We start from the raw sequence: 23,672 nt of genomic DNA, 5'->3' as shown, positions 1-23,672 counted from the left end.
CACACATTGCCTCTAACTTGCTCAAGTACTACTAGCATTCCACGGATCTCAGTTTGAGATCTGGTTTGAGCTGTAAGCAATGGAACTAAGTCTGATTGTGAATTTGTTATGGAAAATATTGCCAGGATTATCAAATATAGCACTAGAGAGAATAAAGCTCTAATCTTATACTAGGGGTGGCTTCTGGAGTCCTTAATTGGATGTATACTCGGGGAATGTTAGCAAATTATCCAAGTAGGTATTAACAACAAAGTTACATCACAGGATGACAGTTAAGGTCTGGAAGGTAAGCAACCAAGAAACATCCATAGGAAGTAGAAAGAAATGGTAAAGTGTAAAGAAAAAAAAAAAAAAAGAAAACATAGGCAGGTCAATAGGTCTAAGGCTCTGAGATATTTTTGTAAGGGATCAATTCCGGGCTTAACCAGAATAAGACCAATGGGTAGAGTTAGGAATGTGATTGTATTTGAGAGAAGACTTAAGTGAAAATTTGAGCATATTCTGAAAGACTGCATATTTTCAAAAAGATCTGCATAGGTATTTCTAGAATTTACAATTGTGTGATGACACAATTTTCCTGATAAATGCTATTTATACTGTGGACAAGTCTTTATTTGTGTATATCGATTTCTAAAATTACTAAAAATGGTACCATCAAGAGTTAAACCAACAGTCTTCTATCAAGCTTTGATGAGACATCTCTGAAGACTTTAAGTTCATTCAGTGTTAAATAAAAAGACAGGTTGCAGACAAAATTGCAAACATTATCTGACTCTTCTGACTACCTCCCTTTCAAAATGTGTTCCTGTACTCAATTGTGATTACTCCAGGATAGATAAATGATGAGCCTGACAAACAATAAAATATTAAGGTATTTTTGGTTTTACTTGGCAAAATGTGATTTTACCAAATCTGTCTTTAATATATTTTTTTTAAAATTTATTTATATATTTTTAGAGAGATAAAGACAGCACGAGTGGGGGAGGAGCAGAGAGATGGAGACAGAGAATCCCAAGCAGGTTCTGCACTGTCAGCACAGAGCCTGATGTTGGGCTGGAACTCACAATACCATGAGATTATGACCTGAGCTGAAACTGAGAGTAGAATGTTTACCCGATTGAGCCACCCAGGCACTCCTAAATCTGTCTTTACTATTAAACTGCAGAAGCAAATAAGGGAAAATTGGTATCTGGTAAAACAACTCTGGAGTTGGGTAGGTTGGGTAGAATAACATACCTTCCTATTTTAACTTCACTGATAAATCTTTGCTCTTCAATATAGGATCAGAGACACTTTCTGACTAAGACTTCCTTGTTTACAGCAAAACACCAAAATGTTGATATGCTTGTCTTTTTATTTATTGCTTTTCTACTAGAAGGATCATAAACATCGTGTCTTAGCCTGGGTTTCCTAGACTCACAGGCCTAGATAAGGAATCAGTTACAAGCTATTATTATTTTTTTTAATGTTTATTTATTTTTGAGAGACAGAGAGACAGAGTGTAAGCCGGGGACGGGCAGAGAGAGAGAGGGAGACACAGAATCTGAAGCAGGCTCCAGGCTCTGGGCTATCAGCACACAGCCTGATGTGGGACTCGAACACACAAACTGTGAAATCATGACCTGAGCTGAAGTCAGACGCTTAACGAACTAAGCCACCCAGGCTCCCGAACAAGCTATTTGTTAAGGCAGTACTCCCAGGAGAAACCCACATGGGATTGGGGAAAGCAAGATGCAAGATGGGAAGAAACCAAAAGTGAGGTTGCAGGCAAAGTACTAGTCTCAGCCTGATTCTTCAGGGAAGCTCTGGAATGTAAATTAGACCTCAGAATTTGTCCCAAGTTCATTAGAGGGAGCTGGGCTTTGTAACTGCATACCAGCTATCTTTGGTTAAGAGCTATCCTGGAGGCACTTAAATTCCCAGGTACCTGTGTCTCCCCTCACTTGTGAGCAGAGCAGCTTTAATAGCTCAAGGACATTCCTCCAAACAAAAATTGAGGATGTAGGATGAAGGAAGCAAAGCACACAGAAGCTGAGAGAATGGGGGATCCTGCCCGAGTAGATGGTGTCGACTACACGTGTTTTTGGTGAACTATGTGAGGTCGGTCATGATGCAGTGAAGTACCAGGGGCATTTCCTGCTAGTACTGTTTTAAAATGAAATTTAAAATGCATTCATTAGTTTTGGTGACAAGTATACACTATCCATTTATAAGTCGTACATCTTTACATTTTTCTGTGTGTTCCTGAGAAGAAAGAGAAAGAGAAAAATGACAGAAAAATTGGTTTTTCCACTGCGAACAAGGAGATTCTTTCTTAAGAGCAGTGTGTTTTATAAAATGCCAAAACTTTGCAATTTATGAATATTTTCTTACTGGCTTATTATAAGCAATGGTTGGGCTTATTATAAGCAATGGTTGGGCTGATAACTTGTTACTATTATAATTAACTTCCACTTTCCTTATAAATAGAGTAGATCAGAGGTTCCATAATTGAGAACTTTTTGCAACTGGCTGTCAGGCTTCCTATTGGGAGGATGCAATGAAGAATTTTTTTTTTTTTAATCCTGTACTCTTTAAAGCAGCAGTTTTTAGATTCCAACCCCACTGCCTCCTACATCAAAATTGTTTGGGGAGTTTTTGAAACCTTCGTGAGTCTTATCCTTGAATATTAATTCAAATTTCTGATGGTCTGATCCTCAACATGCCTTGTTCAAAAGATCCCCCAGTGATCCCTATATACACTTACAGGTGAAAACCTGTGTGGTAAATGGTAGCTATGCTATATCCAGATGTTACTTTTTTTTTTAGAAATAAGAGCTACTAGGAAGAGATTTGCTGAAGGTGCAGGAGTTCAGAAGTAAAGCTCTGGTCTATTGCTTGTTATCTTCTGTTTTGTAATGGCTGCCTAGATATTTTCCCTACTTTTAGCACTGCTTCTGTTCCAATATAATTTCCATTTCTGCTGACAAATCACTCTTAAGCTCTAACTATAATCATGCTTTCCTTTCCCCCCCCAAATCCCGATCCCCATGCTTACTAAATCCAGGCCAAATGCCTTAATGTGGTCCTCAAGGACCTTCAAATATAGCTCCCACAATGTATTTTCAGTCTTATCTTTCAGTGCATTCTTAGGGATCCAACCAAGTTCATCTGTTCACACCCACTTATATAGTTTACACATTTTAAAATCTGACTCTTTGCCTTTTATCTTACATATCAGTATCTTATCATCCTATAGCTACCTCAAGGCCCAGAACAAATGTCATCTTTCGTAGCTAAAAGGGGCTGCTCTAACCTGTGCTCTCTCCTAATAACCATTAAAAGAATTTCAGATTTTGTCAGTCATGTGTACTTTAATGGTCCTATCTTATGGGTATTTGGGCTTACCTTTATTTCCCCTGTTTATTATTGTAAGGTCCTCCTCATTGAACTGTCAACCCAATTAATTTGTCAATACAAATTTGTATCTATCAGTTTCTTGCATTTGTCTTTTTATGTAGTCATGCTCAGCAGATAGTTATATCAATAAAATAGTTGTTAGGTTATAGAGCCTACAAAGGATATCTAGGATTAGCTTACACAGCTGACAATTCATTTCAGTTTTATAAATAAGTAAGTTCACTAATCGTATGGCCATCTATGCCCCTCCATACATAATCCAAATAAGCCATCCCTCAAACTCTTCCATATAAACATACATTCTAAGAAAATACATCCTACTTACCAGGCACAGATTATTCAGAAGAAAAATCCACTGGCCTTATTCCTATTTCTTTTCTTTTAACCTTATTGCTACTCTGAATATTAACCATATTAAAATTACATTGATTACAGTTCTGTGCTAAATGCTCTATTTCTACTTCTATAAGAATCCTGAAGACTTTAACTGTTCAACATTATTATCTTGAACAGGTTCTGTTAGCTCTTCTATTGTCCAGCCTACCTCTATAGCCTGAACCTTATCCCGTGGGTCATACTATACATACAGACCCTTAGAATAAATGGGCGACCAGAAAGGAACTCAGCTGGAAGAGGCTTGAGCTTGCTGAATAGTGAGAACAACCGTGTATTTGCATTAGGTGAAGATTATTGATCTTTTTTCAAAAGCAATATGGAAGTTTGGAAAGTATTTTAGTGTAAGGTTTGTAACAGGAGAGCAAGGATCTTAGAAGTTGACATTATATGCAATTAAAGACATCGTTTCTGTATCAGCTCAATGATTTATTAGCTTTGTGAACTTGCAGGAGTCAATGAACTTTCTGAATCTTAGTTTTCTCATCCAGTATTTGGGATAATGACACCTGGACTTCATGTTGTCAACACTGAACGTTTACTTAAGTGCATAGAGATTCAGGATTTAATTCTAGAATGATTCACAAATGGAAGAAAACACTAAAGTGTTTTTAAAGTGACATTTTTCTCATGTAGCATATAAACAAGTTTTTTATCAGAACCATTTTGGGGACTCCGTTAAGAAGTTCTTTTGGACTAAACCATAAACTTCATGTTTGTCAAAAAAGTTGCAACACATATTAAAAATTATTTAATCCCAATTTTAGGAGTATGCATGCATTCTACTGCTCTGATTTTGGAAGGCAATTAGGTGGGGTGTCTATGTGGCTCAGTTGGTTGAGTGTCAGCTTGAGTCAGCTCAGGTTACTATCTCTTGAGTCGGCTCAGGTTACTATCTCACAAATCATGATCTCATGGATCATCTCAAGGGTCATGTGTTCAAGCCCTGCCTAGAGGTCTGTGCTGACGGTGTGGAGAACTGCTTGGGATTTCTCTCTCTCCTCTCTCTGGCCCTCCCATGCTTGCACTCTTTGTCTCTCAAAAACAAAAAATAAACAAAACATAAAAAAATTAATAGTAAATAAAAAAGGCAGATAAAAGATAAAATTTGGTACATTAATGTACATTAATCTTATATTGGCTATGTCAATTTTTATTTTATTTTTTTAAATTTTTTTAACATTTATTTATTTTTGAGACAGAGAGAGACAGAGCATGAACAGGGGAGGGTCAGAGAAAGAGGGAGACACAGAATCTGAAACAGGCTCCAGGCTCTGAGCTGTCAGCACAGAGCCTGATGTGGGGCTTGAACCCACGGACCACGAGATCATGACCTGAGCCGAAGTCAGACGCTAAACTGACTGAGCCACCCAGGCGCCCTGGCTATGTCAATTTTTAGTTGCCCTTGTGTGAGTAGCTTTAACAGAAATATAACTCAAGTGTTCTTAGCATTTTCTTTACTTTAGAAATAGCTACTGTGAGGAGTAAAAATGTGTTTTAAAAAGTTGCCAACATTAATGAAAGCTAACAGAAAGACTTCCTGTTAGTTTAAAGAAAAAAATAGTGAGATTCTTCTAAGGAAGTAAAAATATAAAGTTAATATTATCAGTTTAGTTGAGTTAAATTATTAGAAATATAATAAATGAGCAAACGGTATACTTTCCACTGTGTATATGAATTCTTCTACCAATTCTGAGTGTATACTATGCTTTCCATACCTCAGCTTCTTTTGGAAGGTCACCTACAATCTTTTAAAAAAGATTTAATGTTTATTTATTTTTGAGAGTGAGACAGAGAGACAGAGCACAAGAGGGGAAGAGACAGAGAGGGAGACACAGAATCTGAAGCAGGCTCCAGGCTCTGAGCTGTCAGCACAGAGCCTGACACGAGGCTCGAACTCACAGACTGTGAGATCATAACCTGAGCTGAAGTTAGATGCTTAACCAACTGAGCCACCCAGGCACCCCAGAAAGTCACCTATATTTTCAGTGTGATTTATATGCATACCCCTTCTGGAAAGACCCAGAACTCTGAAAGCACTTCCATCACAATCCACTTCATATTGCCTCCTTCAACTTTATATCTCCAACACAAGACATTATTGGCTAGAAGTAGATGCTGAATACATAATAAATACATTTATTGATGATTCATCAATAAAATAAATGTATTTTGAAGAAAAAGTACTATGACCTTTTGACCTGTTAATTTTTCCATGTTTAGAAATATGATTTAGAGGTGCCTGGTTGGCTCAGTTAGTTAAGAAATCAACTTGGCTCAGGTCATGCTCTCACAGTCTGTGAATTTGAACCCCACATTGGGCTCTGTGCTGTCAACTCAGAGCCTAGAGCCTGCTTCAGATTCTCTGTCTCCCTCTCTCTCTGCCCCTCCCCAATCTGTCTCTCTGTCTCTCCCTCAAAAATAAATACACATTTAAAAAATAGAAATACGATTTAAAAAGCTACTGGAAAGCATCTAGTATGGTAAATCACAGAGCTGTGTCCTCTTGGGGTACAGAGGTGCAAAAGAAATGGCCTCTGCTTTCCAGTTTTTAATCTAATAGGACAACAGAGACATTGTGAACACATAGCTATGGTGTAAGACATTACATACTGTGTGGTGTGTGTGTCCCTCCTTCCCTCTTTCCTTCCTTCCTTCCTTCCTTCCTTCCTTCCTTCCTTCCTTCCTTCCTTTCTTGCTTATGGAGAGCATCACAATCAATGAGAGAAAATTTGAAGAAAGAAAAATCACTCTACTCATTGAGATAATCAAAGGGTGTCATTTAAGCATAAAGATTGCTCCAATAGAGGTAGGAGTGGAAAGAAGTAAGGGTTGGCATGAACAAAGCATTGTAGACAAAATAGGGGACACATGCTTCTGAAACAGTGAACAGCACAGTTTGATTGGAACTGATGTGTCAGAAAGATAACTGCTGTTAGGAAAACTGAGGAAAGAGCAATCCCATTTTTGAGAGCCTTAAGATTATAAGGTTAAATCTCCCTTCTGAATGCCTTACCCATGGATCCAACTAACTTCTAGAAATCTTTATAGGATGTTTCACTTCAAATTCATCATGCTCAAAAGACAAAGGAAGCTGATGACAATTTTTGAGGAGGTAATTACCTGGTGACTGATTCAATATGAGAGAAAGGAAGAATGTGGTAACTTTATTGTTAGAAAGTAGTATTTGAAATTGAGAAGTCCCATGTGGGGTCTAAAATAAGGAAATATGAGGACAGCATGAGAAAGATTAGTATCCTCAGGAGACATCCAAGCACAGCAACAGAGCATGATGGATGAGCTCAGAAAGAGTTTGAAAAAGGTTTAATTGAAGGCAGTAGGGATGAGAGGTTTGTGGCCAGAGATCCAACTGGTTAACAGAGATATAAAGAAGGGTGTTTTTCAGATGGGAGAGAAAGGTGCCTGGATGACGTAGTGAAGTGTTGTGTGGTGGGGGTAAGAAGGTGAAAGCACAGGTTCAGTGAGGGGATGCAAAATGTAAACATCCAAGTATAGTGAAGCACAGCATAGATCATTACTTAGTGTGTCATTTTGATTAGGAAAAATGTAATTGCTTTAATGATTAGTGATAGAAAGGGAAAACAGAGTATAATCACTATGTTGCATTATTTAAAACTTTTTTGTAGCACAAAAGTGACTTTAATATTATACTTATGGAGAACTAAATAAACATTCCTCCAAAAGGATATCAAAATGTCCAATAGACACATTAAAAGATACTCGACATTACAAATCATCAAGGAAATGCAAATCAAAACCACAATGAGCTATCATGTCACACCTGTTAGAATGGTTATCATCAAGAAGACAGGAGACCTGTTGGTGTCGGTGAGGATGTTGTGAAAAGGAACAGTTACACATTGTTGGTGGGAATGTAAATTGGTCCAACCACTATTGAAAACAACAGGGAGTTTCCTCAAAAAATTAAAAATAGATTTAGAATACAATCCAGCAATTCCACTTCTGGGTGTACCCAAAGAAAATGAACATGGGATTTTATGAGATATATGCACTCTCGTGTTTATTGCAGCGTTATTCACAAGTGAAAATGTGGAGACAACCCAAATGCCCATCAACGGATGAATGGATAAAAAATATGTGGTACATTTACACAATGTATTCCATTCCATTCAGCCGTAAGAAGGAAAGATAACCTTCCATTTGTGACAACATGGATGGACCTTAATTAAGCACATTGTGCTAAGCAAGGTAAGCAGAGAAAGGTAAGTACTGTGTAATTATCACTTATATGTGGAATCTTAAAAGTTAAACCTTTATAAAGGATAGTAAAATGGTTGTTACCAGGGGCTGGGAGGGGAGGAAAAGAGTGATGGTTTTAAGGGTACAAATCTGTAATGAGTAGTAAATAAGCCACAGACATCTAATGCACAATATAATGAATATAAGTAATAATATTGTACTACAATTATGCAATATGATAAATATCTCTACATAAGCTATCATTACAATATATAAATGTATTGAAGGAATGCCATCCTGTACACCTTAAACTTATACGATGTTCCATGTCAAAGTTATTCAATTAAAAATGGTCCTATGGAAAAATGTATAGAAAAATAAGGAAAGGAATATGAATGAGGTAAACTACACACCAGCAAAGGTTGGCTCCTTCTAGTAATTGTAATTGTTTAAATTCAGTATTTGCTTCACCAAGGTGAAGCTTATAGTAGTTTTTAACTTATTTTCTTGAAAATGAGGACACATCTTGAAAAGAACTGCAATCCTTCAAATCATACTTGCTATTTAAATTTTACATGACCTCTCCACAGAGCAGTAGTGAGAAATTAAATATACATTTTTCTCACAACTGCACATGTAAATACATACATTTAATACATTAAATAGAAGTAGAAGCATAGTCTTATGAATAATCTGAAACAAACCAATATTGATAACATTCTCATAAATCATTCTTTTGTTCATTAATTAATTATCTGTGAGTTATCATTAGTCAAATAAAATTTCTTTTGCCCTTCAGCATAAGATAGAAATATTTCTTTTTTTTTTCTTTTTAAAAAAAATTTTTTTTAACATTTATTTATTTTTGAGACAGAGGGAGACAGAGCATGAATGGGGGAGGGTCAGAGAGAGGGAGACACAGAATCTGAAACAGGCTCCAGGCTCTGAGCTGTCAGCACAGAGCCCGACGCGGGGCTCGAACTCACGGACCGTAAGATCGTGACCTGAGCCGAAGTCGGCCGCTTAACCGACTGAGCCACCCAGGTGCCCCAAGATAGAAATATTTCTATCGTGCCAAAATGCCTGTTACATACAGTGAAACTTCCAAAAAGTCGAGAAGCCCATAATTTATAGAATGAACTTTATGATGTGCCTGAATTACTGTGCCTGAAAGACCTCTACATTCCTCTCATATTGCCTTATGCCTACAACATTTTGTGGGACTCCACTCTTAGACTCTTTCTTAAGGCATCCTTAATTCCCTTTTAGATTCATATTTTCAATTTATTTACCATTACCACCATCATCCATATTTTCCTGCCCTGGGTCCAATAACTTAGAGTAGCCTTTTGTTTTGCAAGATGACAAATACAGCATTCTTTCTCCCATGTCTTCCATGGAACAATTATTTATTAGTTTTCTCCTACATTCCTTATATTCTCCTTGTCCTATACATATCTATTAAACAGTGATATTTGCTAGATTTTGTATTTGTGGCTTCTCATGCCATAGTTTTCTTGGCTGACCATTTCATTTCTATGCTTCTGCTCCCACCTCTGTTCTTATGGCCCTCAATTTTATAGAGCTCTCTCCTGAGCTCTAACATATATTGCAAACCACTTACTAATTCATCTTTTTTAGATATCTATAAGGCCCTTCTAATTTAACATGCCCATCATTGAACCAAGTGTGTTTCTTCACAACACCTTTCCTCTTCCTCTCCTTTACTGACTGATCCTTCCCTTTTTTCTCTGTTTACTTCCACAGATATGGAATGCCAGGGGATATGATAAGAAATAAGTTAAACGTAGTTCATGCCTCATCGGGGTAACAGTCAAACGGAATAAAATGATTTTTTGATAAATATGGTGGTCAGATGATAAAGAAAATTGACATAATGTGAACGTGAAAAGATAAGCTGTTGTAATAACAGTGTTGATGATATTCTCTATCAATTTGGCAGTAGCTTGTGGTTACTGACATTTTGAATGTTAAAATGCCTTCATAACCAAATCTCTTTCCCAGTAGAATACTGATAGCGCCTCCCTTCACCCCACCCCTGCCTTCTTACCTGTAAGTATTGGACAGAGATGTCAACAGAAAATTGTATTAGATGTCCTCCTTCTGCGTTCTACAAAATTATGAAGGACATGCAGTTGGTCCAAAAGGTCTCTAAAGTAAAAAACAAAACAAAACAAAACAAAACCAATTAAAAGTACAAAGTTAGAGTGAGCAGGAAAATCCACCTCTTGCGAAAATTTTCTACTAAAGCTCTACATTAGCATTGGTTAAATGAGAATTACTGGTTGTTTATGTACCTGATTGAAATGTTTGCCAGTTGATGCTTTTGTAGAGCAAACGTAGGCAACCACTGTACTGCCACATTTAATTAATTTTTTTAATTGGGACACATTTTTGAAACACTAAACTTTGAAAGTATCCCATTTGTTTTCTACCACACCATTAGCCCTTAGGCTTTATTCAAAGATGAGGAAATAGCTTTAAACCTTTAAGGGTAGGTCAGTCCTCATTCCTCCTCATTTGTCAAGGGACTTGTGTTGATTAGAATATGTGGACTGTGATAAACTGAGAATAGCTTAAGGGCAAAAACCTTCTGGAACATGCTGGTTGCCTAAGAACTAGAGATTACATCATTTTTATTCTGCTCTCTCTCTCTCTCTCTCTCTCTCTCTCTCTCTCTCTCTTTTTGCCAGGATGCTGAAGCCAAGCACTAAATGAAAGCACATTCACTATCCTTTAAATGTGCTTTAAATTAACTATGTTAGATTAGGTTTGTAATCAATTCACTTCTAAGGATTTCAATGTTAATGTGCTTTCAAACCAAGTGGGATTGTCCCTGATAGGGTAAATTTGCTATCAGTTTGATACCCCAGGCAAGTTGATGTAATAATGTATGTATCTTGAGGTACTCACTCACTACTGCTAGAGTCCCCATCATTGGCTTAATTGGATTAATCTCAGGAAAAGCAGAGATTAAAGAAATTTGGTTTTTGTTTTAACTTTAGTTCTCTGATTAGGTAAGATTTTTCTGAGTCTGCAGGCCCATAAAAGAGCTTCATGCTTTCTGTCCAGATGTGAGATGCAATGAAAAGTTTCAGTGAGGATTTGATGGCTTGTCCCTCTTCCCCAATACAATTCATTCTTTCTTCATAGGTAACAACCATTCTGAAGCTATTGGTCTTTTCTTGTCTATGTATGTATCCATGAACAATACACAGTATGTGTTTCAAAGTTAAACAGATATCATAATGAACATAATTTTGTACAACATTGTTATTGAGATTTACATGTACTGATATAGAGATCTAGTGTGTTACTTACATTTTTTACCAAAATTTAGTTTCCCATTTTACAAATACACCATTATTCCATTATCCATTTCCCTATTTGTGAACAGTTAGGTTGTCTCCAATTCTGTGCAAACACTGTTAACATGAACAACTTTATACATGTCTCCTTGTACACATATGTAATACTTTTTGGAAAGTGTATACAGTCCTCAGAAATGAAGTTGCCATGTACATTTGTATCTTTACCTTTTTTGCTCTTTGTTTTCATGGGCTATGTTTTTGAGGCCTCCATTTTCAGAAATATCCTCCTAGTGTTTGGTTCCTTTGGCCAGATTACATAAGTTCTTGTTATTCCTTGTTTGTTTTTAATAAAGGTCTATTTTGTTTTCATTACTCTTCCTGTTCAGGTTTTTTATTGTTGTTTGTTTTGTTTTGTTTTGACTGATATTTGACTGACACATTTTTGCCACCATTTGCTTTCAACATATCTGCCTCATTATGTTTGAATGTGACATTTATAAACAGCATAATGATGGATTTTTAAAAATCCTACTTGGGAATTCTTGCCTTTTAAGGGACCAATCTTTTTTTTGTTTGTTTGTTTGTTTACTTTTGAGACAGAGAGAGACAGAGCATACGGGGGAGAGTCAGAGAGAGGGAGACACAGAATCTGAAACAGGCTCCAGGCTCTGAGCTGTCAGAACAGAGCCCGACGCGGGGCTTGAACTCACTGACTGCGAGATCATGACCCGAGCCGAAGTTGGCCACTTAACTGACTGAGCCACCCAGGAGCCCCGGGACCAATCATTTTTATTTAATTCACTTACATTTATCATTTTTACTGATATACTTCATATTAATTCTACTATTTTATTTTCTATCTTTTACTTATTGAGAGTTTTCTTTGCTACGTCTTAGTCTTTCTATTCTTCTATGAAATTTAACAACTTTTATTTATTTCATTTTTCCTTTTGTACTAATTATGAGGCTATACAATCCATCTCTATTTGATAGTGAGTCTATTTTCCAATCCACATAATTGAATTAAATCTAAAATTTACCAATATTTCTACCCTTCTTATGGAGAACACATGGACCTTAGAACATGTTACCTCTGATTACACCCCTCTCATTTTAGAAAGTATTTTTTTTCTTGTGATATTTTAGATCCATGTTTTTAATGATCCTCAATTACTTGTAAATTTCATTCACCTGTAATTTTCGTAATTGACTTGTCATTGTTTATGTGTAACACTGTCCTTTGGGGTTCGCTTTCTTTTTTGCAGAAATATGTTTAGTTGTTATGAAACTGAATTTTGTATGAATGGAAAATACCTGGCCTGTTATTATTTTTTGGGCCTGAAATTACACCTTGTCCTCGGTTTTTATGACAATATCTGGGTTATTGATTCCACACCGACAGCTGAATCACATTGAAGATAATACTACATTGGCCCTTATTGTTATTTTCTGTAAGAATCGTCTCAATACAATGGCGGCTTCTTTGAAGGAAATCTGTGTTTTTGTTATTGTTGCTGTTCTTTAGATATTCTTCTTTCCTACACTGTTTTTCAGTTTCACTACAATGCATTTAGTTCTTAGTTTATTTATTTTATTGAAACTTATGGTTTTCTGGTATTTATGACTTTCAACATTTCTGGCAAACTCTCAGTAATTTTCTCATTAAATAATTCTTCTTCCTATTTCTTTTCTTTCTCCTTGGATCACATATTTAATCTATGTAGCAATTTCTCATTCTCGTTTCCACATTTTAATTAATCTTTCATATTTTTCATCTATGTTTCTTTGTGCTGATTTATGGATGATTTTCTCAGCTCCAACTTTTGCCCACTGAGTGTTTAATTGCAATGGTATTTTTCATTTCTACAAGTTCATTTTGATTCTTTTCTATACTTGGTTTTTCCTTTAAAAAATTCTTTATCATTTTTAATCCTTCTTTCATGTCTTCAGTTTCTTTAAATATACACGTTTTGTAATCTTTTTCAGAATTACTCTTATATGAAATTGTTGAGAATGAACCTATACCTTATTATGCATGCTCCCTCTCACTCCTTTGGATGTTTTTGCTTGTGTGATTCTAGCTGTTTTCTTTTGAGCTAATTTTAGTTGTCTTTTTTTTTTTTTAAAGTTATAGAGTGAATTTGCATTTTTAAAAATTCTAATGAATAATCTAGGGTTTTCACTGACCTGGGACTTGTCTGAAAGATAAATTATCATTTTATGAATTTGGTTTCCATGCCCTTGTATAAATTTGGAACCTACTCTTGTGTCTGGGATAATCTTAGTTTTATGAAATTTCTTTTCCCCACATGGAGTCTGGGGCAGAGACAAGTCCCCAGAGATAGTAAAAGGATTTTTTTTTTTTTTTTAATTTTAAGGATAGGATGCTTTTCTTAACTTTAAGTTTCTCTAGCATGCTCAGATCAAAGTTTACATATCCCCTTCCCAAGTGGGATTCCCAGGTTCATAAAGCCTATATCCAGATCTAAAATAATCTTTATAAAACATGATGATCATCTTACCACAAAGTTTCAACCTATGTTTAAACATTTCAGCAAGCTTCCTGTTATTTTTCTGAAGGCTAAATATGTTCAACTTTGCGTATGAATTCTTTCTAGGTCTTCTACTTATTCCTTCTTCCTGGTATCTTTTTATTTCCACCTTCACACTCTATATTCCAGTTACACTTGACTTCTTTTAGTTTCTTGAATATGCCATGCTCTTTCTTGCTTCTGGGTCTTAATCAGCTCTTTCTACTTCATAGGCTATACCTTTCCCTTCCCTTCCTAAGATAACTCTTTTTTCTTTCTTTTAGATTCTCCCTAACTATGCCATAACTGTATGCCTAACTATAGCATGGAGTTTTCATAACCCATGTGCTTCTTTATCTTAAAATTTACCATCTACTATTGAAATATCCTATTTAATTGTCTTCTTTTCTAGACTATACACTCAATGAGGGCAGGAAAAATAGCTACCATATTTACTACTGTATATCTAATGCCAATAAACTTTCTATACATAGTAAATATTCAATTCTTACTTGTTTTATAAAACAAAAAAAATGTATACATTGAATAAATGAATAAATAATGGCTTTAATTTTTTTGTTTTGTTTTGTTTTGGTTTTCGTTGTCCCATTATAATACTGTTGAATCTGGTTAACTTTCAATTAACTAAACTTCAATCTAATTTTATATACAAAGTTGCTTGCTTTATCCTATATATGAAATATGTTATAGAAATATACATGGATTTGCATGTAGAAATATATTATCTAGGGGTGCCTGGGTAGCTTAGTTGGTTAAGCGTCTGACTTTAGCTCAGGTCATGATCTCACGGTTCGTGGGCTCAAATCCCACACCAGGCTCTGTGCTGATAGCTCCGAGCCTGGAGCCTGCTTCGGATTCTGTGTCTCCCTCCTCTGCCCCTCTCCTGCTCATGCTCTGTCTCTCTCTCACAAAAACAAATAAACGTTAAAAAAATTAAGAAAAAAAAGAAACGTATTATCTATAGCTATCTGAAGTTAATTCAGTTCTCAGTAATTCCACTAAAGTGATTTGTTCTGGTGGTTATAATTTAATTTCATGTACATTCTTTTCTTTTTAATGTTTATTTATATTTGAGAGAAAAAGAGACAAAGTGCCAGCAGGGAAAGGGCAGAAAGAGAGGGAGACACAGAATCCAAAGCAGGCTCCAGAGCCTCGAACTCATGAACTGCAAGATCATGACCTGAGCTAAAGTCAGAGGCTTAACCAACTGAACCACTCAGGCATTCTTCATATAAATTCTCAAGGATTCTTAAACTATACAATCTGCCTGGTTCATTGGCCAAACTTTGGGCTAATCCTATGCTCTTATCTTACCAGTCCACTCTGTTTTGATCATAGCAGTGGAGAAGCTGAAACCATGTTAATATTTTATTGTACCAATTAAACTGCTAACAATAATCTGTGAATATGGGTAAGAGAAGTGGGTTTTCTTACTGGGAAAAGAGAAATAAATTTTCTCTGAGGAGAGTTAAAGCCATCCTCAGTGGAAGATGCAAGGAGGCAGATACTGCATATATGATCCCCTGCTGGTACAGGCCTATCACTGCAGGAAGAAATTCTGAAATGAAATAACAGAGGCAGTCTTCATGCTGCCTTACCAGGGGGGGACCTGGATTAGCTGTCAAGAACACTTGACCTGAAGTTCTAAGTGGAAAAAACAAAAAAAAAGCAAGTAAACATCAGTGTACATCTGCTTACATTTATTAAAGGGGGAGATAATGGTACTCTTTTAATCAATTATTCTGCAATGCATTTTAAAATACAAAAAAATATATATACTGTAAGTGGAAAATGCAGAAATATGTGTTTGTTATCTAGGCTCTCAATAACAGGTTGGGATTCTTTCATGTGGAGAGAAGAGGTATTTTTCTTCATAGTTTTCAGAACTTTGTTGTTAATGTCCACACTGAAAGAAGGCACACCCCAGTGCATTCATTCTCTGTATATACTGCATATGTACTTTTGAAATTTACTGAGAAAACAAAAATGGAAACAAACAAACAAAAAAAAAAAACCCCAAACCTGTGGCTGAATTTCGTCCTAAAAGAACTGGGAACTAAAAGAGCAGCAAGTCTGCAAGTTTTCTGTTCCTCAGACCTGTTCAGAGTAAATATACTCTTGACTTTAGGATTTTAAATTCCATTCTGCTCTAACCTTGTGTTATAAAACAAAAGATAGCAAGTTGATTGCAGTCTAGCAGTGTTCTTTTGTTTCCATATGTTACCAGCAAGCTGTATTTAAAACATCATTTTTTTTTTTTTATGGAACAACACCCAGTGCTTGAATTCCTACACAATTTTGAGTAGTATTAAGCAGAAAGCCAGACCTTTAAATGTCTCTGAATATAGTAATGTGTCCTGTTAGAAAACTGATATAGTATTCTTCTAACATCCCTAAAACACTTGTCAGGGTGGCAAAAGTGATTTGCTCTATGGAAATTCTCTGACCACAAAATCCAGGCTGATGTCTTACGGGAAATGTGTTGAGTTATTTTTACATAGAATTCTATGCATTTTATGTTGTGTTCTTCTTTCATTCTGTAGAGAGTGCCAGAATAAATTTGAAGTGCTTTTTGTATGAGATGAATCCATCTGTTTTCTAAACACTGCCTCTGTGAAAACTGTTTTTAATTTAGTAAACAAGTACAATTACATTGTAAGCTTCAAAATGAAAGGGGCAGCAATATAATAGTAAATCAATGTTAGATTAATTTGAGGAATGGAAGTTATGTAGCATTGCCAGATGAACTCTAGACTTTAGATTTGATGTGTATGTGTGTGTGTGGAAGGGGATTGCCAAGCCTGTTAAAATGAAAGCAAATTGGTATTTTCTTTCATTTTTTGAGCTTATATATCCACTGTAATTAATTATGGAAAGTATTACAAGATCCAAAGGCTTGGATAAGAATGGTTTGGAATATTTCTAGAATTAGCTAAGTTGATAATACTGAGTATCTTAGATACAAATGATTTTTGTTTCTTTAAAGAATCCTCTCATTAATTTAATTAACACTTGAGCAATTTAAGGAGCTCACAAAGCTAACACATAATATGATTATGGATATACCAGTGTTTGCTTTTTTTTTTTTTAAGTGTATTCATTTATTTTGAGAAAGTGGGGAGGGACAGAGAGAGGGAGGGAAAGAATCCAAGCAGGCTCTATGCTGTCAGTGCAGAGCCCGAGGTGGGGCTCGATCCCAAGAACCCAAGAACCGCGAGATCATGACCTGAGCCAAAATAAGAGTCGGATGTTCAACTGACTGAGCCACCCAGGTGCCTCTATACCAGTAATTTGAATAGGGATATCAACTGCCATTAGATAATGATCTGTCCATTTTATAGGTAATTTCCCCCAAATTACTGAGTTTAGACGTAAAAGCCTTACAGTAGCCTGGAGAAGAAAGGCTTTCCATCTGCATTTCATGAGTATTCCATAGTGTTTAATAGCATCTGCCTTGGAGTGACTTTTCCTGGGTTCCCACTTTAGCTCAACCACTTAATAACTTTATAACTTTAAATCCTATGTGTTACTTAGTTTTGTTATCCTTCAATTACTTTTTCTTTTCTTTCTTTCTTTTTTTCTTTCTTTTTTTTTTTTTTTTTTTTTTTGTTTGGAAAATGAAGATATTGAGAGTGTCCACATACAGCTCTTAGCACAGTGCCTGGAAAAGTAAATGCTGACTAAAGTATATAGTGTTAATTTGTGTTATTATTTAACCAAACAATTATAATGGCAGGCTTCTCTCAGAAATCAGAACTCCCCACACTATGTTTTCCTTGGACTTTATATAATAACTCTTTTTCAGTGGTTACAAACTTGAAATTCATGAGTGTGAAATAACACACACAAAAATATTTTCATTTTTATATAAATGCTACTTTTCAGACCTTTTCCATTTTGGTACAATTTTTAACCTATCAGGATTGCTTTATATATCATTGTAAACCTATCTTTATTTCTCTGTCAAAACATCAGACTGAAATGGGGAATTTCCAGGTCCTGAAAGCATCCTTGATTACTTCCTTAATAGAATTTGGACACTATTTTTATTGTTGTTTAACTTTATAGGAAAGTCCAACATATAGTTTTCCTCTTTGGATTTAAAGGTAGCATTTGCAAAGTAAAAGAGTAAATAAAATTTTCTCTGATTCTTTATCAGGGAGCCTGAAAGTCTGTATTGATTTTGCCACAAGTGCGTTTCATAGCCTGTGATGATAAATTGATTTGGGGACTGTCCACGTTGCAACATCTTTGCACACAGCCAGTTTTACTGACAACAACGCTGCTCTGGAGACCCCAAGAGCTATGATCTCTGACTTGGGGACTTTCATCCCTTGTCATCTAAAATGTCATTTCAGAAACATTCATCATAAGTCTGTCACTGGACAAAAAAATGGGCCACTGTGATACTCACTCAAATAGGCACAGTTTTGCAGCTTGTGTGACAGGTCCTGCTGTTGGCTACTTGAGATTATGGAGAGGTTCAGACATGTCAGATGCAGAATGGGGCAGACATGAGATTGCAGCTGGAATGGCACTGTGCCTGCCCACTGAGGCTGCTCGTAACGCAAAGGGATGATAGAAGAGTAAGAGGGCTCCTCGCTGCTTGTGTTGCAAATATCAAGTGGCTTACATTACTTGAGGCATATAGCTTGCGCCGTTACTATTAGGACACTTTTGATTTGGGAGCAGAACCCACCCTGTGTTCAAGGATTCAAGGATTCAAGGATATGCTATAAGGCATATCACACAAGCCATATTTGCCGCGTCTGTAAGCGTGCATGGTGGTTCAGTGCAGTAGAGGCTCACCCAAATCATCAGATGCCTTTCAGGGCCACATAGACCTATTACGTCCATTCTCTTATGATGAAACAGCACTTTCTGTACCATTACTATCACCAGCAATCCTGGTCTGTCCGTTTTATCAAACTTACACTATGTGAATTCCTCATTAATATTTGAGACAGATGTATTTCCCAGGGGAATAAGTTTATGAGGATAGAAATTAATGCAGCCTTGATAACTTCATAGAATATTTTGTGTCATCCTTCTCTATCTGAGCCTTTAATGTTAACGTAGGGACAGTTTTCAGTTGTTGCTACACTGGGCTCCTCCCACTTGCCTACCTTCTCTTCAGGTGAGATGACTTTCACGTTGGAACTAGAATCTGTTCCATCAGTATTAATCATTCTCCAATCTTTCTTTTTTTATCTCACAAATTATTAATTTCTGAATGTAATCTCAACATACCTAACCAGGGACTTAAAGAACTCACAGTCAGACTCTTCATATAAGCTAGGCTTATTTTGTTGTTTGTTTTTATCTAACACATTTTCCTTCCTTTAACCAAAAGACATTTAAGTACATTTTGGTAAGTCATGAGTTAATTCTAAATTCAAGTTCCAAAAAAACACATATCTCTACCTGCAAAATTTAAGCAAACCTTGAATGTTGCTAGTGACTGAAAACATTACTGAAGTTAGGGCTTTCTCTCAGTAAATTCTCTAAAAACTAAGCTGCCTTCTTCCTTCAGTGATCCTACTAATGCCTATTGATTTGTTGATAAAGAAGGAAATATTTGGCCTCTATCATTTTGTAATAAGGAAGGAAAGACAGACATCTTGGTGGGAAATTAATAAATGATGTGCTGCAAGAAAGAACTTAGGCTTCCCAGTGACAACCTCATAGATTGTCTGCCACTTAACTTATAAAGCGCGTTCAACGTTTATGGAGAAAGCTTTCTCTATTCATGTTAGATGAAGAGTTTGGGGCCTGAGAAAAAATAGAGCCTACCTAGATCCTACATTCCTCAGCGTTCCTTTGAGAATTCAGGAGGTTAGCCAAGGCATGATGTTTAAATCCACTGATACTTGCAGACAGTTCATTTAATAGTCCTTGTCTTTAAATTTTACTGCTTTTGAACTGTTTTCAATTTCCCATTATACCATGGCATACGATTATTTGTGCATTACTACACTGGAAGCTCCTCAAGGGCACGTTTTAAAAAAGAAGTAGTAGTGTTATTCATACTTGTCTTGTAGCACACTGTATCTTTCAATTTACAGTTTTGAGTTAAAATCGATTGAAGCTAGAAACTATGTTAAAAGAATCAAAGTTCATAATGAATTGCTCAGGGAGGAAATATAGGACCTACCTTGCTTAAATGTTTTCTGTTTCTCTTATTTGCCTTAAATAAAGGTATATCTGACTAATTTGGGTTATTTTCCTCTCTGTATTGCCAATATATGTCAGCAAAGGAAACCACCCAACAGCTAAGGTAGATACTATCAGCAGCACACTCAAAACTCTGGGGAAGTTCAGGCTTATTCTATCCCCAGGGAAAAGGAAACCTGGTTATATTCAAGTGTGTGATTTCTATTCTAGGCATGAGCATTTATACCACTCTACTAGGGGAAGCTGTTAGAGCCAGAAGTAGGAGCATAAATGGAACAGGTCTGGATGGATGTCTGTTGGATCATATCCACATGACCCATCTCGTTGTAGCCTGTGTCATAGCCAGGCTTGAGGATCCCTTCTGTTGGTGACGGATGACCACTGCCCACAGAAGGCCAAAAATGAACCAAGATGAGGTCAGGATAGGTGAACTGGGGAAAGCCACTTAACCACGAGTCTAGACTAGACAGGAAGAACTCTCAGGACCCATCTGAGATTTAAATGTTCATGATGACAAAAAATACACTAGCCTCCAATATCCTGCTTTCTTATACTCTAGTCCTAACAGCAACTCGTAAGGCTAAAAAAAAGGGATTCCTTGTCTTAGACTTGTCACTGAATCAAAGTTCTAGTAACTATTTCCTACTCCTACTCCTTATTTGACCCATTTCTGAAAATGAACAGAAAATGAGCAATAATGGTGATCTCAGGACAGAGGTAATATGATAAAATATGTAAGGAAGCAGGTATGTGGTTTTATATTTGTTTTATTCTAACATATTCCAAATTCCTCTCTTCCTTTACTCTCTCTTAGTGTTCTCCTCTCAAACTTTAGGCCCTTTCTTAAAAAGAAAGATTGTTCTAGGGTGCCTGGGTGGCTCAGTCACTTAAGCAACCAACTTTGGCTCAGGTCATGATCTCATGGTTTGAGAGTTTAAGCCCTGTATTGGGCTCGCTGCTGTCAGCACAGAGCTTGCTTCAAATCCTCTGCCCCCTCTCTCTCTGCCCCACCCCCCACTTACACACTCTCTCTGTCTCTCAAAATAAATAAATAAACTTAAAAAAATTGTTCTAAATTGAGTTAATCTACAGGTAAGAGGTTATGTTTCAGGGATTATTCCTAGCTACAAAAAAGTGCTCAAAGGTGCTTTTTTTGACTTTCTAGAAGCTTGAAATTACGCACTTAAAAATATACTTACTGACTTGTATATAAAATTCATGTTAAAATATATAACATATATATGCATGGTTACACACATTTCCACATTGCATATCTCTATTACAAAAGAAGTACTTAGAATCAATCTGAAATTTCTCATGAAGCTACGTTTGATACTTTACAAAATGCTAAAAAAGAAAAGAAAATCCAGTGTATCTAGAATCCTAATTTGAGCAGCTAAACCAGTCACTTTATAGCTACAGTTGACTTCAGCAAACATCTTACTTTTCCAAGTACTAACACCTCTACTACCTGCCAGGGGGCTCATTGCTTATTTGCTTCTTTTGTCTGAAGACAGGAACCTGAAAGTAATTGCCTAATTAAGATAGTACTGGGGAGACGTAGTGAGCAAAACTAAGTGAAATTAGATAATTGCTCTCAATCTTGACTGCACACTGGGAATCAACCTGGGAAGGTTTAAAAAATGTATGCTTATGAGAATGCAAGTTGGTGCAGCCACTCTGGAAAACAGTATGGAGGTTCCTCAAAAAACTGAAAATAGAACTACTGTAGGACCCAGCAATTGCACTACTAGGCATTTGTCTATGAGATACAGGTGTGCTGTTTCAAAAGGACACATGCACCCCCATGTTTATAGCAGCAATATCAACAGTAGCCAAAGTCTGGAAAGAGCCCAAATGTCCATTGATGGATGGATGGATAAAGAAGATGTGGTATATATATACAATGGAGTATTACTTGGCAATCAAAAAGAATGAAATCTTGCCATTTGCAACCACATGGATGGAACTGGAAGGTATTATGCTAAGTGAAATTAGTCAGAGAAAGACAAAAATCATATGACTTCACTCATATGAGGACCTTAAGAGACAAAACAGATGAACATAAGGGAAGGGAAGCAAAAATAACATAAAAACAGGGAGGGGGACAAAACAGAAGGGACTCATAAATATGGAGAACAAACTGAGGGTTACTGGAGGGGTTGCGGAGGGGGGATGGGCTAAATGGGTAAGGGGTACTGAGGAATCTACTCCGGAAATCATTGTTGCACTATATGCTAACTAATTTGGATGTAAATTTTTTAAAAATAAAAAATAAAATAAAATAAAAAATAGAAGGTTCTAATCCAAGTTAAAAACAATATGCTCCATCCCCAAAGATTCCTTTATAATTGAAATGGGGGGGGGGCCCAAGTCTTGGGATTCTAAAAGCTCCCTAGGTCATGTTAATGCAGGCAAGGCTACAGACCACTGAATTCGAACTTGAGAGATATCATACCTCATCAGTTAATCTTTACTTAGCAACAGTATTTTCACCAGATCCTCTGTGGGACTTGGAAATAATATAGACTATATATATATATATATATATATATATATATATATATTCTTTAAAATATGACACGTAACTCCTATAGAGGTTGGAGAATAAAGGAATTCTACAGAAAGGAGGAAATACTAGAGTTCCTTGTATTTCTGAATGTACCCATTATTTATGTTATTTTCTAATGAATTATAATTGCAGTGATGTTATTTGGAACAAGGAGTGCTCCTCTTTTGCTACACAACGTTACCATTATAAATGGTTTAAAGATGAAGATTGGAGATTAGGGTGCTATTGTATTTATAGCTGTTCATTTGATCTTTTCTTCTTTACTATTCTAGTAATAACCAGGGAGAAGGAGTTCATGGGAAAGTGTACAGCAGGCATTCAATTATATATATTTTATATAGGCAGGAGGTAGCTGGGGTAGAGAACATGTATGTCAGGAGCAAACTATCTGACTTGAATCCCTGTTTCTGCTTATTCTATAAGTATCCTAGGAGACTTGCTTAGCTTACACACTTACTATTTTCAATTTCATAGGATCAAGAGGGAAGTTAACTTGGTCAATTTTAAGCATTTAGAATATCGCAAGTCCTTAATAAGAACCAGATATCATTAAATGGTTTGTAAACTTTAAAGAATTATAAAACAACAACATGCTTTTAACATTGGAGCCCCAAGGTAAAGTACCAACTCTATATCTAGATCTAATATAGTATGTCATATATTATAGTATCTCTGCCTTTTTTGTAGTGAATCAAAGGAAAATTGATAGTTTTATTGCTTTTAACAGTGTAAACAATAGTTATCCATGAAAATGATTTTGCAAAATCCAGGAAATAAGCAAATTTGGATGACATTAATTAGGCGATGAAAACGTTACAGTACTTTGTAGAACCTTTAATCTGATTGTCAAATAGGGTTTTTTGTTTGTTCGTTTAAGCAAATAGCAGGTAAGTTTCATATTTTAAACATAAGCAAACTGCTATTTCAAAAAGATTTTTTAAAGGAATATTTAAATGTTATGTTTTTAACTTTGAGGAAACAGTTCATTAAAAAATAAAACTTGGAACGCCTGGGTGGCTCAGTCGGTTG

At 36.1% G+C, this 23,672-nt stretch overlaps 1 long non-coding RNA gene across 1 annotated transcript in view; it reads right to left on the bottom strand.

Moving 5' to 3' along the window:
* Positions 1–23,672, bottom strand: part of LOC131490244 (uncharacterized) — a 94,166-nt gene that overhangs the window by 56,213 nt on the left and 14,281 nt on the right. The window contains exon 3 of the long non-coding RNA XR_009251000.1: positions 10,085–10,185. This is a non-coding gene — a long non-coding RNA (uncharacterized LOC131490244). The remainder of the gene's footprint in view (positions 1–10,084; positions 10,186–23,672) is intronic.

The sequence above is a fragment of the Neofelis nebulosa genome, chromosome 11, assembly GCF_028018385.1.
Source record: "Neofelis nebulosa isolate mNeoNeb1 chromosome 11, mNeoNeb1.pri, whole genome shotgun sequence".
NCBI classification, from domain to species: Eukaryota; Metazoa; Chordata; class Mammalia; order Carnivora; family Felidae; genus Neofelis; species Neofelis nebulosa.
This window is presented reverse-complemented; position numbering and strand designations above follow the sequence as displayed.